Consider the following 17,392-nt stretch of genomic DNA (forward strand, 5'->3'; position numbering starts at 1 on the left):
GACCCACAGGATTGGGCATTTTCCCTGGAATCTGGCAATCCTCCTTTGCTTAATGTTGATTCGTTCTTTCAGGCATTGGGGTAGTTGTATGATGAGCCTAATTCTGTGGATCAGGCTGAGAAAATCTTGTTAGCCCTGTGTCAAGGTCAAGAAGCGGCAGAATTGTATTGCCAGAAATTTAGAAAATGGTCTGTACTGACTAAATGGAATGAGGATGCCTTGGCGGCAATTTTCAGAAAGGGTCTTTCTGAATCCATTAAAGATGTTATGGTGGGGTTCCCCACGCCTGCTGGTCTGAGTGATTCTATGTCTCTGGCCATTCAGATTGATCGGCGCTTGCGCGAGCTCAGAATTGTGTACACTGTGGCGTTGTCTTCTGAGCGGAGCCCTGATCCTATGCAGTGTGATAGGATTTTGTCTAGAGCTGAACGTCAAACATTCAGGCGTCAGAATAGGTTGTGTTTTTACTGCGGCGATTCTGCTCATGTTATTTCTGATTGCCCTAAACGTACTAAGAGAATCGCTAGTTCTGTTGCCATCAGTACTATACAACCTAAATTTCTGTTATCTGTGACCTTGATCTGCTCATTATCATCATTTTCTGTCATGGCATTTGTGGATTCAGGCGCCGCTCTGAACTTAATGGACTTAGAATTTGCCAGACGTTGTGGTTTTCCCTTGCAGCCTTTGCAGAACCCTATTCCTTTGAGGGGCAATGATGCTACACCGTTGGCTAAAAATAAACCTCAGTTTTGGACACAGCTGACCATGCGCATGGCGCCAGCCCATCAGGAAGATTGTCGTTTTCTGGTGTTGCATAATTTGCATGATGATATTGTGCTGGGTTTTCCATGGTTGCAGCTACATAATCCGGTGTTAGATTGGAAATCCATGTCTGTGACTAGTTGGGGTTGTCAGGGGGTTCATGATCAGGTTCCTTTGATGTCAATCTCATCTTCCCCCTCTTCTGAAGTACCTGAGTTTTTGTCTGACTTCCAGGATGTATTCGATGAGCCCAAATCTAGTTCCCTTCCACCGCATAGGGACTGTGATTGTGCTATTGATTTGATTCCAGGTTGTAAGTTCCCTAAGGGTCGACTTTTCAACCTGTCTGTGCCTGAACATACCGCCATGCGGAGCTATACAGTGGGGCAAAAAAGTATTTAGTCAGTCAGCAATAGTGCAAGTTCCACCACTTAAAAAGATGAGAGGCGTCTGTAATTTACATCATAGGTAGACCTCAACTATGGGAGACAAACTGAGAAAAAAAAATCCAGAAAATCACATTGTCTGTTTTTTTAACATTTTATTTGCATATTATGGTGGAAAATAAGTATTTGGTCAGAAGCAAAATTTCATCTCAATACTTTGTAATATATCCTTTGTTGGCAATGACAGAGGTCAAACGTTTTCTGTAAGTCTTCACAAGGTTGCCACACACTGTTGTTGGTATGTTGGCCCATTCCTCCATGCAGATCTCCTCTAGAGCAGTGATGTTTTGGCTTTTCGCTTGGCAACACGGACTTTCATCTCCCTCCAAAGGTTTTCTATAGGGTTGAGATCTGGAGACTGGCTAGGCCACTCCAGGACCTTGAAATGCTTCTTACGAAGCCACTCCTTCGTTGCCCTGGCGGTGTGCTTTGGATCATTGTCATGTTGAAAGACCCAGCCACGTTTCATCTTCAATGCCCTTGCTGATGGAAGGAGGTTTGCACTCAAAATCTCACGATACATGGCCCCATTCATTCTTTCATGTACCCGGATCAGTCGTCTTGGCCCCTTTGCAGAGAAACAGCCCCAAAGCATGATGTTTCCACCACCATGCTTTACAGTAGGTATGGTGTTTGATGGATGCAACTCAGTATTCTTTTTCCTCCAAACACGACAAGTTGTGTTTCTACCAAACAGTTCCAGTTTGGTTTCATCAGACCATAGGACATTCTCCCAAAACTCCTCTGGATCATCCAAATGCTCTCTAGCAAACTTCAGACGGGCCCGGACATGTACTGGCTTAAGCAGTGGGACACGTCTGGCACTGCAAGATATGAGTCCATGGTGGCGTAGTGTGTTACTTATTGTAGGCCTTGTTACATTGGTCCCAGCTCTCTGCAGTTCATTCACTAAGTCCCCCTGCGTGGTTCGGGGATTTTTGCTCACCGTTCTTGTGATCATTCTGACCCCACAGGGTGGGATTTTGCGTGGAGCCCCAGATCGAGGGAGATTATCAGTGGTCTTGTATGTCTTCCATTTTCTAATTATTACTCTCACTGTTGATTTCTTCACTCCAAGCTGGTTGGCTATTGCAGATTCAGTCTTCCCAGCCTGGTGCAGGGCTACAATTTTGTTTCTGGTGTCCTTTGACAGCTCTTTGGTCTTCACCATAGTGGAGTTTGGAGTCAGACTGTTTGAGGGTGTGCACAGGTGTCTTTTTATACTGATAACAAGTTTAAACAGGTGCCATTACTACAGGTAATGAGTGGAGGAAAGAGGAGACTCTTAAAGAAGAAGTTACAGGTCTGTGAGAGCCAGAAATCTTGATTGTTTGTTTCTGACCAAATACTTATTTTCCACCATAATATGCAAAAAAAATGTTAAAAAAACAGACAATGTGATTTTCTGGATTTTTTTTTCTCAGTTTGTCTCCCATAGTTGAGGTCTATCTATGATGTAAATTACAGACGCCTCTCATCTTTTTAAGTGGTGGAACTTGCACTATTGCTGACTGACTAAATACTTTTTTGCCCCACTGTATTAAGGAGTCTTTGGAGAAAGGGCATATTCGGCCATCTTCTTCACCGTTGGGAGCGGGGTTCTTTTTTGTTGCCAAGAAGGATGGCTCCTTGAGACCCTGTATTGATTATCGCCTCTTGAATAAGATCACGGTCAAATTTCAATACCCCTTGCCTTTGCTTACTGATTTGTTTGCTAGGATTAAGGGGGCTAGCTGGTTTACTAAGATTGACCTTCGAGGGGCATATAATCTTATTCGTATCAAGCAGGGTGACGAATGGAAAACTGCATGTAATATGCCTGAAGGCCATTTTGAATACCTTGTGTGTTGTGAATTCTGTTGTCAAGCTCCCTCCTGTGGTCATGAATGGTACTTCGGCTGGTTCTGTCCATGGGCTTCCTCTGTTGGTTGTGAGTGGGGCGGCGGCTTCTGAGTTTCCTTCCACAGGTGACGAGGTTAATTCGTTAGCTGGCTGCTCTATTTAACTCCACTTAGATCATTGCTCCATGCCACCTGTCAATGTTCCAGTATTGGTCTAGTTCACTCCTGGATCGTTCTTGTGACCTGTCTTCCCAGCAGAAGCTAAGTTTCTGCTTGTTTTTCTTTAGTTTGCTATTTTTCTGTCCAGCTTGCTATTTTGATTTTTGTCTTGCTTGTTGGAAGCTCTGGGACGCAGAGGGAGCGCCTCCGCACCGTGAGTCGGTGCAGAGGGTCTTTTGCGCCCCCTGCGTGGTCTTTTTGTAGTTTTTTGTGCTGAAAGCAAAATTACCTTTCCTATCCTCTGTCTGTTCAGTAAGTCGGGCCTCACTTTGCTAAATCTATTTCATCTCTGTGTTTGTATTTTCATCTTTACTCACAGTCATTATATGTGGGTGGCTGCCTGTTCCTTTGGGGAATTTCTCTGAGGCAAGGTAGGCTTTATTTTTCTATCTTTAGGGCTAGCTAGTTCCTTAGGCTGTGACGAGGCGCCTAGGGAGCGCCAGGAGCGCTCCACGGCTATTTCTAGTGTGTGTGATAGGATTAGGGATTGCGGTCAGCAGAGTTCCCACGTCTCAGAGCTTGTCCTGTATTATTAGTAACTATCAGGTCATTCCGTGTGCTCTTAACCACCAGGTCCATTATTGTCCTCACCACCAGGTCATAACAGTACAGGTGGCCCAAAGTATTAATGCATCTCAATTAAGGGATAAGAGAAGTTCTGAGACCATTTTTTTTTCTTTGCAGTGTGTTTTGTCTCTCTTTTCCCCTTTACCTCTGGGTGGTTCAGGATACAGGTGTAGATATGGACATTCAAGGTCTGTCCTCTTGTATAAATAATCTCACTGCAAGGGTACAAAACATTCAAGATTTTGTGGTTCAGAATCTGATGTTAGAGCCTAGGATTCCAATTCCTGATTTGTTTTTTGGGAAAAGATCTAAGTTTCTGAATTTCAAAAATAATTGTAAATTGTTTCTTGCTTTGAAACCTCGCTCCTCAGGTGACCCTGTTCAACAAGTGAAAATCATTATTTCTTTGTTACGTAGTGACCCTCAAGACTGGGCATTTTCCCTTGCGCCAGGAGATACGGCATTGCGTGATGTAGATGCGTTTTTTCTGGTGCTTGGATTGCTTTATGATGAACCAAATTCAGTGGATCAGGCAGAGAAAATCTTGCTGGCTCTGTGTCAGGGTCAGGATGAGGTAGAGATATATTGTCAGAAGTTTAGGAAGTGGTCTGTACTCACTCAGTGGAATGAATGTGCCCTTGCAGCAATTTTCAGAAAGGGTCTCTCTGAAGCCCTTAAGGATGTCATGGTGGGATTTCCCATGCCTGCTGGTCTGAATGAGTCTATGTCTTTGGCCATTCAGATCGATCGACGCTTGCGTGAGCGTAAAGCTGTGCACCATTTGGCGGTATTATCTGAGCATAGACCTGAGCCTATGCAATGTGATAGGACTTTGACCAGAGCTGAACGGCAAGAACACAGACATCGGAATGGGCTGTGTTTTTACTGTGGTGATTCCACTCATGCTATCTCCGATTGTCCTAAGCGCACTAAGCGTTTCGCTAGGTCTGCCACCATTGGTACGGTACAGTCGAAATTTCTTTTGTCCGTTACTCTGATTTGCTCTTTGTCATCCTATTCTGTTATGGCATTTGTGGATTCAGGCGCTGCCCTGAATTTGATGGACTTGGAGTCTGCTAGGCGCTGTGGTTTTTTCTTGGAGCCCTTGCAGTATCCTATTCCATTGAGAGGAATTGATGCTACGCCTTTGGCCAAGAATAAGCCTCAGTACTGGACCCAATTGACCATGTGCATGGCTCCTGCACATCAGGAGGATATTCGCTTTTTGGTGTTGCATAATCTGCATGATGTGGTCGTTTTGGGGTTGCCATGGCTACAGGTCCATAATCCAGTATTGGATTGGAAATCAATGTCTGTGTCCAGCTGGGGTTGTCAGGGGGTACATGGTGATGTTCCATTTTTGTCTATTTCGTCATCCACCCCTTCTGAAGTCCCAGAGTTTTTGTCGGATTACCGGGATGTATTTGATGAGCCCAAATCCAGTGCCCTACCTCCTCATAGGGATTGCGATTGTGCTATCGATTTGATTCCTGGTAGTAAGTTTCCTAAGGGCCGACTGTTCAATTTATCTGTGCCAGAGCACGCCGCTATGCGGAGTTATGTAAAGGAATCCTTGGAGAAGGGTCACATTCGCCCGTCGTCGTCACCATTGGGAGCAGGGTTCTTTTTTGTGGCCAAGAAGGATGGTTCTTTGAGACCTTGTATTGATTACCGCCTTCTTAATAAGATCACAGTCAAATTTCAGTATCCTTTGCCGCTGCTGTCTGATTTATTTGCTCGGATTAAGGGGGCTTGTTGGTTCACCAAGATAGATCTTCGTGGTGCGTATAATCTTGTGCATATTAAACAGGGCGATGAATGGAAAACAGCATTTAATACGCCCGAGGGCCATTTTGAGTACCTGGTTATGCCATTCGGGCTTTCCAATGCTCCATCAGTATTTCAGTCCTTTATGCATGACATCTTCCGAGAGTACCTGGATAAATTCCTGATTGTATATTTGGATGATATTTTGGTCTTTTCGGATGATTGGGAGTCTCACGTGAAGCAGGTCAGAATGGTGTTCCAGGTTCTTCGTGCGAATTCTTTGTTTATGAAGGGGTCAAAGTGTCTCTTTGGAGTTCAGAAGGTTTCATTTTTGGGTTTCATTTTTTCCCCTTCTACTATCGCGATGGACCCTGTTAAAGTCCAGGCCATTTATGATTGGACTCAGCCGACATCTGTGAAGAGCCTGCAAAAGTTCCTGGGCTTTGCTAATTTTTATCGTCGCTTCATCAGTAATTTTTCTAGTGTTGCTAAACCGTTGACTGATTTGACCAAGAAGGGTGCTTGTTGTGAATTCTGTGGCAGAGCTCCCTCCTGTGGTCACAAGTGGTACTTCGGCTGGTTCTCTCTGTGAGCTTCCGTTGGTGGAGGAAAGTGGTACTGTGGCTTCTGAGTTTCCTTCCTCAGGTGATGTGGTGAAGTCGTTAGGTGCTTCTCTATTTAACTCCACCTAGTGCTTTGATCCTGGCTTCCAGTCAATGTTCTAGTATTGGACCTGTTTCCTCCTGGATCGTTCCTGTGGCCTGCTGCTCTGCATAGCTAAGTTCCTCTTTGCTTTTTGTTTGCTGTTTTTTTCTGTCCAGCTTGTCAATTTGTTTTTTACTGCTTGCTGGAAGCTCTGGGACGCAGAGGGTGTACCTCCGTGCCGTTAGTTCGGTACGGAGGGTCTTTTTGCCCCCTTTGCGTGGTTTTTGTAGGGTTTTGTGTTGACCGCAAAGTTACCTTTCCTATCCTCGCTCTGTTCAGAAAGTTGGGCCTCACTTTGCTAAATCTATTTCATCTCTACGTTTGTCTTTTCATCTTAACTCACAGTCATTATATGTGGGGGCTGCCTTTTCCTTTGGGGTATTTCTCTGAGGCAAGGTAGGCTTATTTTCTATCTTCAGGCTAGCTAGTTTCTCAGGCCGTGCCGAGTTGCATAGGCAGCGTTAGGCGCAATCCACGGCTGCCTTTAGTGCCTTTAGAGGATTAGGGATTGCGGTCAACAGAGTTCCCACGTCTCAGAGCTCGTTCTTGTTTTTTGGGTTATTGCCAGGTCACTGTATGTGCGCTGACCTCTATGTTCATTGTGGTACTGAATTACCTTTCATAACAGTACTGGAAGCCCAGTTTTTTTTTTTGCACTGTGTTTTGCCTTTTTTTTCCCCTAGACATTTGGGTGGTTCAGGACACAGGTGTAGCAATGGACATTAAAGGTTGTCTTCATGTGTGGATCAGCTCACGGCAAGAGTACACAGTATTCAAGACTTTGTGGTTCAGAATTCTATGTTAGAACCGAGAATCCCTATTCCTGATTTGTTTTTTGGAGATAGAACTAAATTTCTGAGTTTCAAAAATAATTGTAAACTATTTCTGGCTTTGAAACCTCGCTCCTCTGGTGACCCAGTTCAACAAGTTAGGATCGTTATTTCTTTTTTGCGTGGCGATCCTCAGGACTGGGCATTTTCCCTTGCACCAGGGGATCCTGCATTAAGTAATATCGATGCATTTTTTCTGGCGCTCGGATTGCTGTACGATGAGCCGAATTCTGTGGATCAGGCAGAGAAGAATTTGCTGGCTCTGTGTCAGGGTCAGGATGAAATAGAGGTATATTGTCAGAAATTTAGAAAGTGGTCCGTACTCACTCAGTGGAATGAAGGTGCGCTCGCAGCTATTTTCAGAAAAGGTCTCTCTGAAGCCCTTAAGGATGTCATGGTGGGATTTCCTATGCCTGCTGGTCTGAATGAGTCTATGGCTTTGGCCATTCAGATCGGTCGACGCTTGCGCGAGCGTAAATCTGTGCACCATTTGGCGGTATTACCTGAGCTTAAACCTGAGCCTATGCAGTGCGATAGGTCTTTGACCAGAGTTGAACGGCAAGAACACAGACGTCTGAATGGGCTGTGTTTCTACTGTGGTGATTCCACTCATGCTATCTCTGATTGTCCTAAGCGCACTAAGCGGTTCGCTAGGTCTGCCTCCATTGGTATGGTACAGTCAAAATTTCTTCTGTCTGTTACCTTGATCTGCTCTTTGTCATCGTATTCTGTTATGGCATTTGTGGACTCAGGCGCTGCTCTGAATTTGATGGACTTGGAGTATGCTAGGCATTGTGGGTTTTTCTTGGAGCCCTTGCAGTGTCCTATTCCATTGAGAGGAATTGATGCTACGCCTTTGGCCAAGAATAAGCCTCAGTACTGGACCCAGCTGACCATGTGCATGGCTCCTGCACATCAGGAGGTTATTCGCTTTCTGGTGTTGCATAATCTGCATGAAGTGGTCGTGTTGGTGTTGCCATGGCTACAAGTCCATAATCCAGTTTTAGATTGGAAATCCATGTCTGTGTCCAGCTGGGGTTGTCAGGGGGTACATGGTGATGTCCCATTTCTGACTATTTCGTCATCCACCCCTTCTGAGGTTCCTGAGTTCTTGTCTGATTACCGGGATTTATTTGATGAGCCCAAGTCCGATACCCTACCTCCGCATAGGGATTGTGATTGTGCTATCGATTTGATTCCTGGTAGTAAATTCCCAAAAGGTCGACTGTTTAATTTATCTGTGCCTGAGCACGCCGCTATGCGGAGTTATGTGAAGGAGTCTTTGGAAAAGGGGCATATTCGCCCGTCATCGTCGCCATTGGGAGCAGGGTTCTTTTTTGTAGCCAAGAAGGATGGTTCGCTGAGACCTTGTATAGATTACCGCCTTCTAAATAAGATCACGGTTAAATTTCAGTACCCCTTGCCGCTGTTATCTGATTTGTTTGCTCGGATTAAGGGGGCTAGTTGGTTCACCAAGATAGATCTTCGTGGTGCGTATAATCTTGTGCGTATTAAGCGAGGCAATGAGTGGAAAACTGCATTTAATACGCCCGAGGGCCATTTTGAGTATCTAGTAATGCCATTCGGACTTGCCAATGCTCCATCAGTGTTTCAGTCCTTTATGCATGACATCTTCCGAGAGTACCAGGATAAATTCCTGATTGTGTACTTAGATGACATTTTGATCTTCTCGGATGATTGGGAGTCTCATGTGAAGCAGGTCAGAACGGTGTTTCAGGTCCTGCGTGCTAATTCTTTGTTTGTGAAGGGATCAAAGTGTCTCTTTGGTGTTCAGAAGGTTTCATTTTTGGGGTTCATCTTTTCCCCTTCTACTATCGAGATGGATCCTGTTAAGGTCCAAGCCATCCATAATTGGACTCAGCCGACATCTCTGAAAAGTCTGCAAAAGTTCCTGGGCTTTGCTAATTTTTATCGTCGCTTCATCTGCAATTTTTCTAGTATTGCTAAACCATTGACCGATTTGACCAAGAAAGGTGCTGATTTGGTCAATTGGTCTTCTGCTGCGGTGGAAGCTTTTCAAGAGTTGAAGCGTCGTTTTTCTTCTGCCCCTGTGTTGTGTCAACCAGATGTTTCGCTTCCGTTCCAGGTCGAGGTTGATGCTTCTGAGATTGGAGCAGGGGCTGTTTTGTCGCAGAGAAGTTCTGATTGCTCGGTGATGAAACCATGCACCTTCTTTTCCAGGAAGTTTTCGCCTGCTGAGCGTAATTATGATGTGGGCAATCGAGAGTTGCTGGCCATGAAGTGGGCATTCGAGGAGTGGCGTCATTGGCTTGAAGGAGCTAAGCATCGCGTGGTGGTCTTGACTGATCATAAGAACTTGACTTATCTCGAGTCCGCCAAGCGGTTGAATCCTAGACAAGCTCGTTGTTCGTTGTTTTTTGCCCGTTTTGACTTTGTGATTTCATACCTTCCGGGCTCTAAAAATGTGAAGGCGGATGCTCTGTCTAGGAGTTTTGTGCCCGACTCTCCGGGTGTATCTGAGCCGGCGGGTATCCTCAAAGAGGGAGTAATTGTGTCTGCCATCTCCCCTGATTTGCGGCGGGTGCTGCAAAAATTTCAGGCTAATAAACCTGATCGTTGCCCAGCGGAGAAACTGTTTGTCCCTGATAGGTGGACGAATAAAGTTATCTCTGAGGTTCATTGTTCGGTGTTGACTGGTCATCCTGGAATCTTTGGTACCAGAGAGTTAGTGGCTAGATCCTTTTGGTGGCCATCTCTGTCGCGGGATGTGCGTACTTTTGTGCAGTCCTGTGGGATTTGTGCTCGGGCTAAGCCCTGCTGTTCTCGTGCCAGTGGGTTGCTTTTGCCGTTGCCGGTCCCGAAGAGGCCTTGGACACATATCTCTATGGATTTTATTTCAGATCTTCCCGTCTCTCAAAAGATGTCAGTCATTTGGGTGGTCTGTGATCGCTTCTCTAAGATGGTCCATTTGGTACCCTTGTCTAAATTGCCTTCCTCCTCTGATTTGGTGCCATTGTTTTTCCAGCATGTGGTTCGTTTACATGGCATTCCAGAGAATATCGTTTCTGACAGAGGTTCCCAGTTTGTTTCGAGGTTTTGGCGAGCCTTTTGTGGTAGGATGGGCATTGACTTGTCTTTTTCCTCGGCTTTCCATCCTCAGACTAATGGCCAGACCGAACGAACCAATCAGACCTTGGAAACATATCTGAGATGCTTTGTTTCTGCTGATCAGGATGACTGGGTGTCCTTTTTGCCTTTGGCTGAGTTCGCCCTTAATAATCGGGCCAGCTCGGCTACCTTGGTTTTCACCGTTTTTCTGCAACTCTGGGTTCCATCCTCGTTTCTCTTCAGGGAAGGTTGAGTCTTCGGACTGTCCTGGTGTGGATACTGTGGTGGACAGGTTGCAGCAGATTTGGACTCATGTAGTGGACAATTTGACTTTGTCCCAGGAGAAGGCTCAACGTTTCGCTAATCGCAGACGCTATGTGGGTCCCCGACTTCGGGTTGGGGACTTGGTTTGATTATCTTCTCGTCATATTCCTATGAAGGTTTCCTCTCCTAAGTTTAAACCTCGTTTTATTGGTCCGTATAGGATTTCTGAGGTTCTTAATCCTGTGTCTTTTCGTCTGACCCTTCCAGATTCATTTTCCATACATAACGTATTCCATAGGTCATTGTTGCGGAGATACGTGGCACCTATGGTTCCATCTGTTGATCCTCCTGCCCCAGTTTTGGTGGAGGGGGAGTTGGAGTATATTGTGGAGAAGATTTTGGATTCTCGTGTTTCAAGGCGGAAACTCCAGTATCTGGTTAAGTGGAAGGGTTATGCTCAGGAAGGTAATTCCTGGGTCTTTGCCTCTGATGTCCATGCTCCCGATCTTGTTCGTGCCTTTCATATGGCTCATCCTGGTCGTCCTGGGAGCTCTGGTGAGGGTTCGGTGACCCCTCCTCAATGGAGGGGGTACTGTTGTGAATTCTGTGGCAGAGCTCCCTCCTGTGGTCACATTTGGTACTTCGGCTGGTTCTCTCTGTGAGCTTCCGTTGGTGGAGGAAAGTAGTACTGTGGCTTCTGAGTTTCCTTCCTCAGGTGATGTGGTGAAGTCGTTAGGTGCTTCTCTATTTAACTCCACCTAGTGCTTTGATCCTGGCTTCCAGTCAATGTTCTAGTATTGGACCTGTTTCCTCCTGGATCGTTCCTGTGGCCTGCTGCTCTGCATAGCTAAGTTCCTCTTTGCTTTTTGTTTGCTGTTTTTTTCTGTCCAGCTTGTCAATTTGTTTTTTACTGCTTGCTGGAAGCTCTGGGACGCAGAGGGTGTACCTCCGTGCCGTTAGTTCGGTACGGAGGGTCTTTTTGCCCCCTTTGCGTGGTTTTTGTAGGGTTTTGTGTTGACCGCAAAGTTACCTTTCCTATCCTCGCTCTGTTCAGAAAGTTGGGCCTCACTTTGCTAAATCTATTTCATCTCTACGTTTGTCTTTTCATCTTAACTCACAGTCATTATATGTGGGGGCTGCCTTTTCCTTTGGGATATTTCTCTGAGGCAAGGTAGGCTTATTTTCTATCTTCAGGCTAGCTAGTTTCTCAGGCCGTGCCGAGTTGCATAGGCAGCGTTAGGCGCAATCCACGGCTGCCTTTAGTGTGGTTGGAGAGGATTAGGGATTGCGGTCAACAGAGTTCCCACGTCTCAGAGCTCGTTCTTGTTTTTTGGGTTATTGCCAGGTCACTGCATGTGCGCTGACCTCTATGTCCATTGTGGTACTGAATTACCTTTCATAACAGGTGCTGATGTGGTCAATTGGTCTTCTGCGGCTGTGGAAGCTTTTCAGGAGTTAAAGCGTCGTTTTTCTTCTGCCCCTGTGTTGTGCCAGCCAGATGTTTCGCTCCCGATTCAGGTCGAGGTTGATGCTTCTGAGATTGGAGCAGGGGCTGTTTTGTCGCAAAGAAGTTCTGATGGCTCGGTGATGAAACCATGTGCCTTCTTTTCTAGAAAGTTTTCGCCTGCTGAGCGCAATTATGATGTTGGCAATCGAGAGTTGTTGGCCATGAAGTGGGCATTCGAGGAGTGGCGTCATTGGCTTGAAGGAGCCAAGCATCGCGTGGTGGTCTTGACGGATCACAAGAATTTGACTTATCTCGAGTCTGCCAAACGGTTGAATCCTAGACAGGCTCGATGGTCGCTATTTTTCTCCCGTTTTGATTTTGTGGTTTCGTACCTTCCAGGCTCTAAGAATGTGAAGGCTGATGCCCTGTCAAGGAGTTTTGTGCCCGACTCTCCGGGTGTTCCTGAGCCGGCGGGTATTCTCAAAGAGGGGGTAATTTTGTCTGCCATCTCCCCTGATTTGCGGCGGGTGCTGCAAAAATTTCAGGCTGATAGACCTGACCGTTGCCCAGCGGAGAAACTGTTTGTCCCTGATAAATGGACTAGTAGAGTTATCTCTGAGGTTCATTGTTCGGTGTTGGCTGGTCATCCTGGAATCTTTGGTACCAGAGATTTGGTGGCTAGATCCTTTTGGTGGCCGTCTTTGTCGCGGGATGTGCGTTCTTTTGTGCAGTCCTGTGAGACTGCTAAGCCCTGCTGTTATCGTGCCAGTGGGTTGCTTTTGCCCTTGCCGGTCCCGAAGAGGCCCTGGACGCATATCTCTATGGATTTTATTTCGGATCTCCCTGTCTCTCAAAAGATGTTGGTCATTTGGGTGGTTTGTGATCGCTTTTCTAAGATGGTCCATTTGGTACCCTTGTCTAAATTGCCTTCCTCCTCTGATTTGGTGCCATTGTTTTTCCAGCATGTGGTTCGTTTACATGGCATTCCGGAGAACATCATTTCGGACAGAGGTTCCCAGTTTGTTTCGAGGTTTTGGCGAGCATTTTGTGCTAGGATGGGCATTGATTTGTCTTTTTCCTCGGCTTTCCACCCTCAGACAAATGGCCAAACCGAACGAACTAATCAGACTTTGGAAACATATCTGAGATGCTTTGTTTCTGCTGATCAGGATGATTGGGTGTCTTTTTTGCCTTTGGCTGAGTTCGCCCTTAATAATCGGGCCAGCTTGGCTACTTTGGTTTCGCCGTTTTTCTGCAATTCGGGTTTCCATCCTCGTTTCTCTTCAGGGCAGGTTGAGTTTTCGGACTGTCCTGGTGTGGATACTGTGGTGGATAGGTTGCAGCAGATTTGGACTCATGTGGTGGACAATTTAACATTGTCCCAGGAGAAGGCTCAACGTTTCGCTAACCGCCGGCGCTGTGTGGGTCCCCGACTTCGTGTTGGGGATTTGGTTTGGTTGTCGTCTCGTTATGTTCCTATGAAGGTTTCCTCTCCTAAGTTTAAGCCTCGTTTCATTGGTCCGTATAAGATTTCTGAGGTTCTCAATCCTGTGTCGTTTCGTTTGACCCTTCCAGCTTCTTTTGCCATCCATAATGTATTCCATAGGTCGTTGTTGCGGAGATACATGGCGCCTGTGTTTCCATCCGTTGATCCTCCTGCCCCGGTGTTGGTTGAGGGGGAGTTGGAGTATGTGGTGGAGAAGATTTTGGATTCTCGTATTTCGAGACGGAAACTCCAGTACCTGGTCAAGTGGAAGGGTTATGGTCAGGAAGATAATTCCTGGGTCTTTGCCTCCGATGTTCATGCTGCTGATCTGGTTCGTGCCTTTCATTTGGCTCGTCCTGGTCGGCCTGGGGGCTCTGGTGAGGGTTCGGTGACCCCTCCTCAAGGGGGGGGGGTACTGTTGTGAATTCTGTTGTCAAGCTCCCTCCTGTGGTCATGAATGGTACTTCGGCTGGTTCTGTCCATGGGCTTCCTCTGTTGGTTGTGAGTGGGGCGGCGGCTTCTGAGTTTCCTTCCACAGGTGACGAGGTTAATTCGTTAGCTGGCTGCTCTATTTAACTCCACTTAGATCATTTCTCCATGCCACCTGTCAATGTTCCAGTATTGGTCTAGTTCACTCCTGGATCGTTCTTGTGACCTGTCTTCCCAGCAGAAGCTAAGTTCCTGCTTGTTTTTCTTTAGTTTGCTATTTTTCTGTCCAGCTTGCTATTTTGATTTTTGTCTTGCTTGCTGGAAGCTCTGGGACGAAGAAGGAGCGCCTCCGCACCGTGAGTCAGTGCGGAGGGTCTTTTGCACCCTCTGCGTGGTCTTTTTGTAGTTTTTGTGCTGACCGCAAAGTTACCTTTCCTATCCTCTGTCTGTTCAGTAAGTCGGGCCTCACTTTGCTAAATCTATTTCATCTCTGTGTTTGTATTTTCATCTTTACTCACAGTCATTATATGTGGGGGGCTGCCTGTTCCTTTGGGGAATTTCTCTGAGGCAAGGTAGGCTTTATTTTTCTATCTTTAGGGCTAGCTAGTTCCTTAGGCTGTGACGAGGCGCCTAGGGAGCGTCAGGAGCGCTCCACGGCTATTTCTAGTGTGTGTGATAGGCTTAGGGATTGCGGTCAGCAGAGTTCCCACGTCTCAGAGCTTGTCCTGTATTATTAGTAACTATCAGGTCATTCCGTGTGCTCTTAACCACCAGGTCCATTATTGTCCTCACCACCAGGTCATAACAGTTGTGATGCCATTCGGACTCTCTAATGCCCCATCTGTGTTCCAATCCTTCATGCATGATATCTTTCGGAGTTATCTTGATAAATTCATGGTTCTATATTTGGATGATATTTTGATTTTTTCCAATAATTGGGAGTCTCATGTGAAACAGGTCAGGATGGTATTTCAGATCCTCCGTAATAATGCTTTATTTGTGAAGGGGTCAAAGTGCCTCTTTGGAGTGCAGAAGGTTTCTTTTTTGGGTTTCATTTTTTCTCCCTCATCTATAGAAATGGATCCGGTTAAGGTTCAGGCCATTCATGATTGGATTCAGCCCACATCTGTGAAGAGCATTCAGAAATTCTTGGGCTTTACTAATTTTTATCGTCGTTTCATTTCCAACTTCTCCAGTGTGGTTAAACCTCTGACCGATTTGACAAAGAAAGGCGCTGATGTGACGAATTGGTCCTCTGCGGCTGTTTCTGCCTTTCAGGAGCTTAAACGCCTATTTACTTCTGCCCCTGTCTTGCGTCAGCCAGATGTTTCTCTTCCATTTCAGGTTGAGATTGACGCGTCTGAGATTGGGGCAGGGGCCGTTTTGTCTCAGAGGAATTCTGATGGTTCCTTGATGAAACCGTGTGCCTTCTTTTCTCGGAATTTTTCGCCTGCGGAACGCAATTATGATGTCGGCAATCGGGAGTTGTTGGCTATGAAGTGGGCATTTGAGGAGTGGCGACATTGGCTTGAAGGGGCCAAGCACCGTATTGTGGTCCTGACCGATCATAAGAATCTGATTTACCTCAAGTCTGCCAAACGGCTGAATCCTAGACAGGCTCAATGGTCCCTGTTTTTCTCCCGTTTTGATTTTGTGGTCTCGTACATTCCTGGTACTAAGAATGTTAAGGCGGATGCCCTCTCTAGGAGTTTTTTTCTGATTCCCCTGGGGTTCTTGAGCCGGTCGGCATTTTGAAGGAAGGGGTGATTCTTTCTGCCATCTCCCCTGATTTGCGACGGATTCTTCAGGAATTTCAGGCTGATAAGCCTGACTGCTGTCCTGTGGGGAAACTGTTTGTTCCTGATAGATGGACTAGTAAAGTGATTTCTGAGGTTCATTGTTCTGTGTTGGCTGGCCATCCTGGGATTTTTGGTACCAGAGATTTGGTTGGTAGGTCCTTTTGGTGGCCTTCTTTGTCACGGGATGTGCGTTCTTTTGTGCAGTCCTGTGGGATTTGTGCGCGGGCTAAGCCTTGCTGTTCCCACGCTAGTGGGTTGCTTTTGCCATTGCCGGTCCCTGAGAGACCTTGGACGCATATTTCTATGGATTTTATTTCCGATCTTCCTTTTTCCCAAAGAATGTCGGTTATCTGGGTTGTCTGTGACCGATTTTCTAAGATGGTTCATTTGGTGCCTTTGCCTAAATTGTCTTCTTCTTCTGATTTGGTTCCATTGTTTTTTCAGCATGTAGTATGTTTGCATGGTATTCCGGAGAATATTGTGTCCGACAGAGGTTCCCAGTGTGTTTCTAGGTTTTGGCAAGCATTTTGTGCCAAGCTGGGCATTGATTTATCTTTTTCCTCTGCATTTCATCCTCAGACAAATGGCCAGACTGAGTGAACTAATCAGACCTTGGAGACCTATTTGAGATGCTTTGTGTCTGCTGATCAGGATGATTGGGTGGCTTTTTTGCCATTGGCCGAGTTTGCCCTTAATAATCGGGCTAGTTCGGCTACTTTGGTTTCGCCTTTTTTTTGTAATTTTGGTTTTCATCCTCGTTTTTCTTCTGGGCAGGTTGAGCCTTCTGACCTTCCTGATGTGGATTCTGTGGTCGACAGGTTGCAGCAGATTTGGGCTTATGTGGTGGACAATTTGGTGCTCTCTCAGGAGGAGGCTCAGCGTTTTGCTAACCGTCTTCGGTGTGTTGGTTCCTGGCTTCAGGTTGGTGATATGGTTTGGTTATCTTCCCGTCATGTTCCTATGAAGGTTTCTTCCCCTAAGTTTAAGCCTCGATTTATTGGTCCTTATAGGATTTCTGAGATTATTAATCCGGTGTCCTTTTGCCTGGCGCTTCCGGCCTCATTTGCTATTCATAATGTCTTCCATAGATCTTTGTTGCGGAAATATGTGGAGCCCGTTGTTCCCTCTGTTGATCCTCCGGCCCCTGTATTGGTCGATGGGGAGTTGGAATATGTTATTGAGAAGATTTTGGATTCTCGTTTTTCGAGGCGGAAGCTTCAGTACCTTGTCAAGTGGAAGGGTTATGGCCAGGAGGATAATTCTTGGGTTTCTGCCTCTGATGTCCATGCCGTTGAATTGGTTCGTGCCTTTCATTGGGCTCATCCTGATCGGCCTGGGGGCTGGGGGCTGTGAATTCAGCTTTTGGGCTCCCTCCGATGGTTGTAGAGGGTAATGCAGTTGTGCCTGAATTGCAGGAGTGGACATGTGTATCTACTAATTGCAGGACTGACTGGGGTATATAGCTTTGCAGGATCCTTTAGTCAGTGCCAGTTGTCCATTGTTCTTGAAGGATTCACTTCCCTGCTGGTCTCTCCAGTTTGCTGTGTTTTTCTACAAAGATAAGTCCTGGCTTTGTTTCTGCTGTCCACCTGCAGTGGACCTTATAGTTCTGTGCATTTTCATGTTTTTGTCTTGTCCAGCTTTGTCTGTGAAGGATTTTTTGCAGCCTAGCTGTGTCTGTGGAGATGCAGAAGTCTTTAGTCTGATGTGGTGATTCGTATGTTCTGTGGTGGATAT

The sequence above is a fragment of the Ranitomeya imitator genome, chromosome 1, assembly GCF_032444005.1.
Source record: "Ranitomeya imitator isolate aRanImi1 chromosome 1, aRanImi1.pri, whole genome shotgun sequence".
NCBI classification, from domain to species: Eukaryota; Metazoa; Chordata; class Amphibia; order Anura; family Dendrobatidae; genus Ranitomeya; species Ranitomeya imitator.